This window comes from Lycium ferocissimum, chromosome 3 (assembly GCF_029784015.1).
Source record: "Lycium ferocissimum isolate CSIRO_LF1 chromosome 3, AGI_CSIRO_Lferr_CH_V1, whole genome shotgun sequence".
Lineage (NCBI taxonomy): Eukaryota > Viridiplantae > Streptophyta > Magnoliopsida > Solanales > Solanaceae > Lycium > Lycium ferocissimum.
The window spans coordinates 52579701-52590209 of record NC_081344.1 but is presented as its reverse complement, the minus strand read 5'-3'; positions in this window follow the sequence as shown (position 1 = coordinate 52590209).

Sequence of the window (10509 nt, the reverse complement as noted above, 5' to 3'; positions counted from 1 at the left end):
CATACCTTATCCGTCAAGCCTCCACTTAAAGAATCCCTTACTCCGATGCTTTCCCTTCACCCGAACCTATATATCGAGAAATACATCTTTAATCATACTTTCATCATATTTCCATCAGCTTATAAGCACTAATTATTGAAGGCTAATTTGGGTTACGAAAATTTGGGCAGCATCTGCCCTATATTATCCACTTCCTCCAAATACCAAAACAACTCCCAAACAATATACCAAAATACTCCATAAAACATTCCACATGATGTTTCTCCAATTTCTCAACCAATAAATTCATTATATGACCATTTATTAACTTTATCTCCATAATTAAACCTAAATCAATACTAATAAAGGAAGATTCATACCTTCCGCTAGAACTGTGATACCTTCAATATTCGCCTTGAAATCCAAGCAAGATTCACCGCAATACGATTTTATAACCGCAACTACACGCTTTTCGAACTCGAATTCGGAGATTAAACTTGATTTGGGCTAAAATTTGGTGTATGGAAGTTGAGAGAAATTTCCAGAATATTTGAGAGAGTTTTTGGGGTGTTTTAAATGAAAAATGAGGGGTAAGCCCCCTTTTATAACATTCCAGATTCTACCTCAACCGACCTAAAAATTACTCAGCGCATTCGCGCCACCTTGGGGTGCATTCGCGCCACCTTGGGGTGCATTCGCGCTGAGTTGTTCCCTGTCTCCTCTGCGCGTTCACGCCACCAACAGGTACGTTCACGCAGAGCTAATCCCTGCTCCGGCAGCCTGTCTTAAAATGCTCATAATTCTCTATTCCGGTGTCGGATCGAAACACGGTTTGATGCGTTGGAAACTATGCTTCCCGATCTTCAATTTAGGCTTTTATTTCACTTCAAAAATCCTCATATACCATAAGATATTCCTTCTTCAAGTAGGGCCAAAATTACCCATTCTATTTCTTCCAAAATCCAACAAACTTAATTTCCTTGATTCACTTGCCCTCCAATCCTTCCGTAGCTTATTATATGGACTTAAATCATCACAGACATAAAATAAGCGCATCTAATCTCATATATACTTTGAGGTAACTCCAATGTCCATGCTTAAAACAGCCAACACCTATGAATTTCAACGTACCAAACTACGGGGTGTAACAATTTGGTTGTGGAGCTTGGTAGCTAGGTTGTACGTAGCACACAAACATTGGCTCTATTTGGGTGAAGTGGTTACGTAGCTGGTTGGTGGAGGTAATTGGTAGTTGTCTTGATTTTTGTGGGTTAGCTTCTTTTCTCAGCTTTATGGGCTAGTAGCTCTAGAAACATAAGCTACATCTTCTCTTTTCTTTTTTTTCACTCGCGGCGCCAGATGCACCTGATCTGTTTAACACACTGATAATCCTGCCGGTCTTGAGGCCATCTTCGATGTCTTCCCCAACGACGACTAAATCTGCAAAGGAGCTCCCTTTCACAGTTATCATTTTGTCAAAACAATCAGCTTTTTGATACCGTATAAATGCAGCTACAAGCTCAGATTCAGTCATATGGTGGTTGCACATGTGCCGCCTCGTCCCTCCAGCGACTGGCATATTCTCTGTAGGTTTCGGTCGATTTTTGATGAACTTTCTCCAATGAGAAGCGATCAGGCACATTTTCCACATTGAATCGAATCTTTCCATGAATGAACTTTCCATCTCTTCCCATGTCCTCCATCGACTGATGTCTTATGAGATAAAATACTCCATGGATATTCCTGATAGACTTCGACCGAATAATCTCATGAGCAAAGCTTTATTTCTGCCAACTGGTCGCAATAATCTCTCAAGTGGGCCCTGGGATTGCTCGCCCCGTTGAAATGTCAAATTTGGGAATTTTGAAACCTTCTGATAGACCCAGGTCTATATGTATGCACAAATCAGAGTATCTTAGCCCCTCTTTCTTTTTAGAGTGATGTTTTAGTTCAGCAATTTTCTTCCCAATCTCCTTCTCGATCTTGTCTATTCTTGCCTCAAAGAACATTTCCATGTTCTCCAGTTCCAGCGAGGAGTCAGTATGGGTGACATGGTCTTGAAAAGTAGCATTTGGTTGCACGGGGCGGATTGTAAGAATTCCTGCTGCCCGAGGGGCTTGATAAGCATTTTTGTTATGGGATGTTATAGCGTGAGCAGGTGTTTGGAAAGCTGGTGTTTAGTGGAATGAATCTCCCACATGGGTGGTGTTTCAGTACAGTGGAGTTTGAAAAGTAGCCCCATTCTGGGTTTGTGGGAAATGCTCAGGGATTGGTAAGTCCAGATTTGGGAAGATGGGTGGAGGCCTTCTTGCCTCAGTATTAGTAGCATTTTCTTTTTCGGCCTCAGGTGGGCTGCTTCTTCTCTCGCTTCAGCCAATTGCCTCATTATCAGGTTAACGGCCTCTTCCAAAGGCATTTCAACTATGTCAGCTATTGGGCTACCCTTGACTAAAGCAGTTCTATTTTGGTTGTTGTTAGGCGGCGGAGTCTTATGCATGTTTTCTTCTTGAGGGTTTAAGGACGCCGCAGCAGCTTTTGATTGAGTAACTGGTGCCAGTGAATCGACCCCTATCTATAAAAGAAAACAACTGAAAAGCTCCCAAGTTAGCATTATATTTAAGCACAAAACACAAGATATCACGTTATTTGCAGTTTACAGCACATAGATTCATACATTTTATTTCAACTCTTGATTGATTTACATTCCAAGGGTATTTTGGCCTTTTTGTGTTCTTAGGAATATTGATTTTTGGCAAGCGATCTTCATGGTTGATTTTCTTCTACCCATCCAGTACTAATGGGGATTTTAATTTTTATTATAAAAGGACCGAGTCTTAAATAGACTGCCTACGTATCCCGCCAAAGGGAAATCAGGTCTATTTGTAGTTCAGGCATACACAGAAAAGGTTTTTTCCTATGCTACCTGAAACTTAGTTTTCTACCCTGACCAGGCCTTATGTAGGCTTCCCACGTATCCCCAACGCGACATCAGGTCGGCGTGGTTCCATTTACATGAAAGGGAAAGGGATGTTCTATTTTATTGAAAGCAGTAAAGGGATACTTATGTTTTTCTACCTAACCATACTAAGAAAGTCTTCATCGTCTTCTTCATCTTAATCTTCTATGCTTGTCTTCCTGCGACAATCCAAACATGGCCTTCATTCACTAGGTGTTTCAGTTCAAGCTTGAAATCCACACATTCTTCAATGTCGTGGCCAAGGCGGCCATGGTGAAATACGCAAACCCTTTCTCTTAGAGTTCCCGGGCGACTCTGATAGGTTTGTGGTACTGCTCTTATCTTCTTCACACTACACAGTAGGGAGTGAATCCTATCATATGACTCCTCGAATTTAGAGAAGTTGCTCTTCCAGAACCTAACCCTTGATATCTTTTCTGGATGATTTTTCCCTTGGTCATAGGTCAGGAAAGAGTGGGGGCCCCACAGTTGGCTAATAGCGCACCCCAATTGTGCGATCTTGTGCCATTGAGAACAATTGTGCATGAAACTGAAGGTTCCTCGAGCTGTGATTCGTGCGGGTCTCCATAGACTTTCAAACTGGGGATAAGTACTTCGTCATTTCCATAAGGTATGGGGTCAAGCCCTTCCTGTTGACTGAGCGGGACATAACTCCCAAGTGATGCTTCAGGTGTCTTTCCCCGTTTTACCCGATTGGTAGGGTGTTGTTTAGTTAGCTCCTCAACATAAAACAGGAGAGTTTCAGCTTCTTTCATCTTCTCATTGGCCACCTTTGTGGTTTGGACAGCTTCTTTCATTCTAGCAAAGAGCCAGGGCCATACTATCGTCCCACTGTCGATTTTTCTTACTTGTCGCTTCCATGTTCTCATCATCACTGACTAGGTTGACATAACGAGAAGTCGCACTCATGCTGTCTGGAGTCTCCATTTCCTATTATCAAATCAACCTTTTAAAAGTAGAACTAAATTTGGTTTTAGGGGTTGTTTTCTTGGTTTTTCTTTTAGGTAGCATCCAGAATGTGGACCAATCAAGAGTTTTAACAATATATATGATTTTCACACAAAGCAGTTATATCAAATAAGCATTTAGACAATATATAATTTACTTTCCTATACCTCATTAGACTGGCATCAATGCTGTCCCGATCCACTGACCCCTCTGATCATCAGTCAATGACATCCCTGCATCTATGGCTTCTTTAACAAAAGTGTCAAGCTAATCTAAGCTCTTCAATAAGGCATCTGCCTCGTCTGTCAAATTCTTAATTACCTCTTAGTCATATTCTGTTTTTGCTTGATGATCCGCCTCTCTCCCTTCTACCCGTCGTTTCATTCTTCTAACCTGAATTGCATTAACGGCTTTCCTATCTACAGGAAATTTGTACAGATACGGTCCTGGAGTAGCAGTACCAACTAGCTCAGCCCTAAGCCACTCGTAGTAGTCTTCATCATGACTTGGATTGTTTGGATCCTCATCCAATTTATATTCCCTTACCACATTCTTCCAATCGTTCTAGGCATCTTTTATACCTTTGATATGACCTTCTTCATAATCTCGTACAAACTCTCCTAGATTTCCCCCATTTGGAATATCCTGTCTCATACCAAACTGTCTAAGTACTCTCAATGGTGGTCTGATCCCCCTAATGCCCATGAGCAGTAATTATGGATGCCTACGGCTCTTAATACAAACAGTATTGGAATGAAAATCAGGTACTCTCCACCTGATATGCTTTTCTCTTAGTCTGGAAAAAATTTGAGTCCATCCTCTTTCATCTTAAACCCCACAAGGCACAGCAGTGACTCCTAAATCATCCTCTCTCCGGGTCGGATCTCGGCGGGAAGATAAATCATTCCTATCTAAATGTTTTAGTATCCACCATTGGACTAGGAGGTTGCAACCCTGGAAGTAATAATAATGGTTGCGGCACTTTTTCGAAGCTCTGTATATATCTGACGGGATAATAGGGATGATGTCAAAATATTTGGTAAACCCATTTGTTGTAAATCCCCTAAGAACAGCATGGGCCACAAAGACAACCCGGGTGCCAATAGCTAGAGAGGAATTTAGTGGAATACCATGGTTCCCAATAGGCAGGTGATAAAGGCTAGTGTTTGGTTAGCTTCCTAGGACTGGAGTGAAGAAAACTCAAAGATGTGATTTTCGTACCCCTGCTTGGATGAATACCTCGCATATAACTCTCTAAAGGCTATAGTGGCCCTGTGCCCAATCGGCTTCGTTGACAGTAAACATGTCTTTGATTTCTCCTACGGTGGGTTTGTGAGGGATGAGGATATTTTGAGCTAACTTCTTTTTGGACCTATTAGCACTTCCTGCGCTTTCCAAGACATCTCTAACCTCTTCTATAGTGGGACTCATCTCTATTTCTCCAAATCTGAACACCATTCTGTCATTATCCCAATAACCAGAAATAAGATATTTTGAGCTAACTTCTTTTTGGACCTGTTAGCGTTTCTAATGCTTTCCAAGACATCTCTAACCTCTTCTGTAGTGGAAGTCATCTTTATTTCTCTAAATCTGAACACCATTCTGTCATTATCCCTGTCACACCCTAACAGTGTGGTAGGGCATGGCGGGCACCCGACTCTCATCAGAGTCGAGCAAACTCTTAGACATTCGCTCTATCAAAACCTGTCATTTCAAAAACTTTTAAGAATATAAAACTTTTCCAAATAGAAATCATTATCTTTATAACAATTATGAAAACTTTCAATCAAATAAGTACTTTAAACTAATTGAAATCATCTAAAATACATACTCTTTTAAAATTCACAATTGACTCAACTGACATCACTTTGTCGACATCTCGACAAACATACCACAGGACACTATATGCAGCAGTCTCTGAGAAGTAAACTGAACATTATGAGTCAGGCAGGGCCCTGACATACCCATAATCATAAATATCTATACGTGACTTAGCATAGCTCCAGAATGAGGTGGAGCTTGCCAATCCCAGTTGAAGTCCAAGCATCCTAGCTATACACTTAACCTGCTAAACAATCTGGGGCAGCAGGCATGAACGTAGCGTCCCCAAGCAAAAGACGTCAGTACGGACAATGTACTGAGTATGTAAGGTGGTAACAAATCATAAGCATAATTTAACTTAGGAGGGAAGAAATCACAATCTAACTCAATACCTGCAGCCTTCGCTGGAAGAAACATAAATGTGCACATGAAGTCTCAAAACAATCTTTAAGTAAATTATGCAATCCAACACACATGCCGCTTCCGACATGTTAACAGAATGGTCCCTTCGGACAACCGCTTCCGGCTAGTATCACAATAGTCCCTTCGGACGGCCGCTTCCGGCATAAAAATGATGGCCCCTTCGGGCAGCCGCTTCCGGCATAATAATGATAGCCCCTTCGGGCAGCCGCTTCCGACTTAATATCACCATCATATCAACAAAAACTCAATCCACAAATATCAATTTCAATTCATATCATAAGTCACTAATCAATTCATCACAATCTAGTTATTAGCCTTAGTCTTTCATAAGAAGTTATCAAATTTATATCTCACTAGACTTAGGAGGATATACTTCCAGGTTTGAGGGTAGAATTGTTATGAAATTCTTACTACTTATATTCTACTCAATTTCATCTTATTGCCCTACCCAAAGAATAAATGATCATATCAATACAAAGGGATGATACTATGGAATGTAAACATAAATGGTAAATGAAATGAAGTAGTAAAATCTTGCAACCCCTTTAGAGTGGTTTTGAAAATCAAACTTTATGTTTCATTTAGTATAAAACTCATTTCCTCGAAATCATTAGTAAAAACACATACACAACTCAACTTGGCACCTTATGAGTGTTCCCTTCGGAACATAATAGGAGTACAATATCAATAAGCCATCACAAGAAACATTTAGACCTTACTCGTCTAAGAATGGAATCATATGGAGTACATATAGAACGAATAACAACAAGGATCATGCCAAAATAAAAGAAGGAATAGCCTTAACATACCTTGTCGCTTACGTGATTAGCTTAAGTTATTCTTCCAAACACTGGCCAATCTACAATCAAGGTAAAGGAAACCATAGACAACTTGAAAGAGGTTCATATACTTCTCTAAGCTCGTAATTAACTTCCGTAAATTCGGGGAGCATTTTTCTTGTAATATTCGCTTCCCTCTAATTCCAATTCAATTTAACAACACAATCAACAACCAACAACAACAAGAACCATCTCGTATAAGCCTCTTTAAACTCAAAGCATCAACTCCCAAACATATATACCAAAACAGCCCGATATACTCTCTGTATACAATATCTTCATACACTTTATTCTCCCAAATTCAGGAACAGCAACTTATCAACAACATCAACAACAATATCAACAATCATTTTATATCGATATCCAACTAATTCTATCCATTTAATCATACCAAAACAGCCCCCAAGTTATTTGATATCCAAAAATGATAACCGAACTTTCAACGTCATTTTCTCTATTGTAACCCGTCAAATCTATCAATGATCACGGTAAGAACATCATTAACATCTTAAAAATACCTTATATGAGCAGCCACCACGAAACCAACATCCCCTAAGTTCAACTTTTAGCTTAAAACGACGACAATAACTTGTTCTATACTTTACCCTTCACGAGCCTCGGGATTCGGGACCACGAACTTGCTCGATTCTCCACTTTCTCTCTCTAACTCTCCTCTCTCTCTCTCTCTCTCTCTCTCTCTATCTCTCTATCTCTCTCTATCTGTGTAAAAGTTTGTGGACTGCTTGATGTGTAAATGAATGAATTTGTATGAATTTAGCCCTTATATATGGGTCTAGGGTCGGTTTCCACTGACCTTGAGTCGGGTTGGGCCAAGCCCACTGCCCAGCTTGACCTTTCTGTCTTAAAACGTCTATAACTTTTTATACCTATGTCGTGTGAAGGCCCACAACCTATGGTTGGAAATTTATTTCAATTATCTACAACTTTAATTTTTGGAGTTTTCCCAAATGCCCAAATAATGATGGGGTTATGGCCTCCCGAAGTCAGGTCACCCGAAAACATAACTTAAAAACATCTTTTTGGAGGGCTTACACTTGGATTTGGCTCAAGGGTCCTTCTTGAGTTGTGTTTAACTTCACATATATTGTCCATATAAATTATCATATGTCATTTATAAAAACCCCCATCATGTGGGCCCCACCTCAGCTTACGGTTACGAGGGTTATATATCTTTTAACGTATCATTCCAATCATATTGTACGAATTCCAAATATCATACTCATGCTATCCTCATGCTAATACAAAGAGAATTCCACTCTTTATACTTGTAATATTTTCTCCTCCTTGAGCTCACATTAAGCCGTATGCAATCTTAGTAATGCGAAATTTTCCGGAGTGTAACAATCCCGATAACCAGAAATAATTTCTAGCAAACCCGGATTCCCAGTCATACTCATTAACAAAGGCAGATGCCCTATGCAACCCTTTACCTCTTTCTTCTGATCATTAGTCAAACCTTCCCACCATATCACTAAACCTGGTGGTAGACCCACAATAGTATCAAACTGCACATTAGGAGACATCTGCAAGACAAAACTTTGTTAGTTCCTCACCCCTAGGAACAGTAATTTATTTCACCCAAGGCACAATAAGGCTTCCATAGTTCGGACAGGGTTCATTCAAAACGGTTAAATTTTAAAAGAATCCTAATTTAACCATAGTTCGGGTTAGGGTTCTGGTGATCCCCCGGAGAAGGTGTTAGGCCCCCCGATATCAAAGATCCGTAAAATGTGGTTGACCTACGGGTTCTAATAGTATGCCTTTGTAGATATGAATTGTTTATAGTGAAAAAACTGTTTCGGTTTATATTTCCGCAACAAAGAGTTAGTCATTCATGCAAAATATATCACATTTCAAGAAACAAAAGTGGTAAAGTTTTGTCCAAAATTGGACGTTGGGTTTCGAACTAGAACACCTAGGTTAACTCCCGAAGGCCTTTAACCTAGGTAAAACACCACGTAAGCCCATTTTTAAAAGAGTTTTTTATTCAAGTGTAGAAAATAGTTTAAGGCATACTATTATTGTCATTTGTCAACTATATATATATATATATATATATATATATATATATATATATATATATATCAATTTTAATCCAATTTTAGTCCAAGTTTTTGGAAGTCAAAATCAGTCCAATAAGTCTAAAACAGTCCATATAATCAATAGTCCACACGTTTTCAGGAAAAGTCCAAATCAGTCCCCTATGTTATAAAATTGATCGTTATCAGTCCAACATATATACTAAATAGTCCATTTTTTATTTTTAAAGCTACACGTTATATTAGTTTCCCAAAAAATCGGTTTTGCATAATATAAAATTTGAGTTTTGGCACCTTTAAACATGGGATAATCTTTTAAGGTTCCAATTTATAAATGAATACACAAGTATAGAATTCAAACGCATAAATAAAGAGATAGGGATATTGGGCCGACCAAGCCCAATAAGAATATCTTATGCGTTTCAAAAAAGCCTCGGGTCCAGGATGTATGCTCCATTTTTTGCGCCAAATTGGATTGACTCGATCTAGATATGTTGATGGGCCTCGTTGGGGCCTACCAACGGGTTCGGGTGGACAAGAATACAAATGGTTATACACAATATTACTATACTACTCAACATAGCTAAGCACTTAATAAATTACAAAGCAAAAAAATTAATTACAATGACTTGGGCCAAGCTCACATTAATAACCAAAGCTGTAAACAACATCATCACAGAAAAGCCCAGGGCAAAGTCCAAAGGTTGAGTCCAAAAACACGCAACGAGGTCTAAAAGGGCAAAAAGAGATGCAGCCTAGAATCTGAGGCCCAAACTACAACTTCGAGATTTCCCACTAAGCATAAGAACCATATTACAACCATGATATACTTCGAATATACACACCTAGGAGAGCAAAACATTGTTGCATACCCTCTATATATTAGTGTATATCACTCTATTTTAGTCATCTCAAATCCCAGAAAATTACAAAACTACATATCTCAAATATCTCATTTTAAAACCACTATAACTTATATTCTTTCTAATAAATTTTAACATGGGTTGGATTTTCAAGGCTATGACAGGGTCAAAACAACTAGCAAGAACAAATTAGACGAACCATAATGGCCTAAGTAGACTCAAATCTAGTCATTGCTACTCAGGTCGTCTTAACATTGCTTAGCCTTGATGAAAGCCTTGGATGAAATCCAAGTATCCGCCGGCACTACAAGTGAAACATTGGCCGAGATCGTGGGGTATGTTGTACGAGTGCATAGGCTGTCATTTTCTGATAATGAATTACCAGGAGAGGGTAAGGCTCACAATAAGGCTTTGCACATAACAGTCAAGTGACATGACAAGATTATTCCTCAAATGCTAATTGATGGAGGAGCTGGGTTGAATGTATACCCTGTGATGACTCTGAAATAACTCGGGTATGATAACGGCAAGATCCGTCAGAGTCGGACTAATGTAAAAGCTTATAACGGCGCGACCAGTGATCCAATTGGAGAAATAGA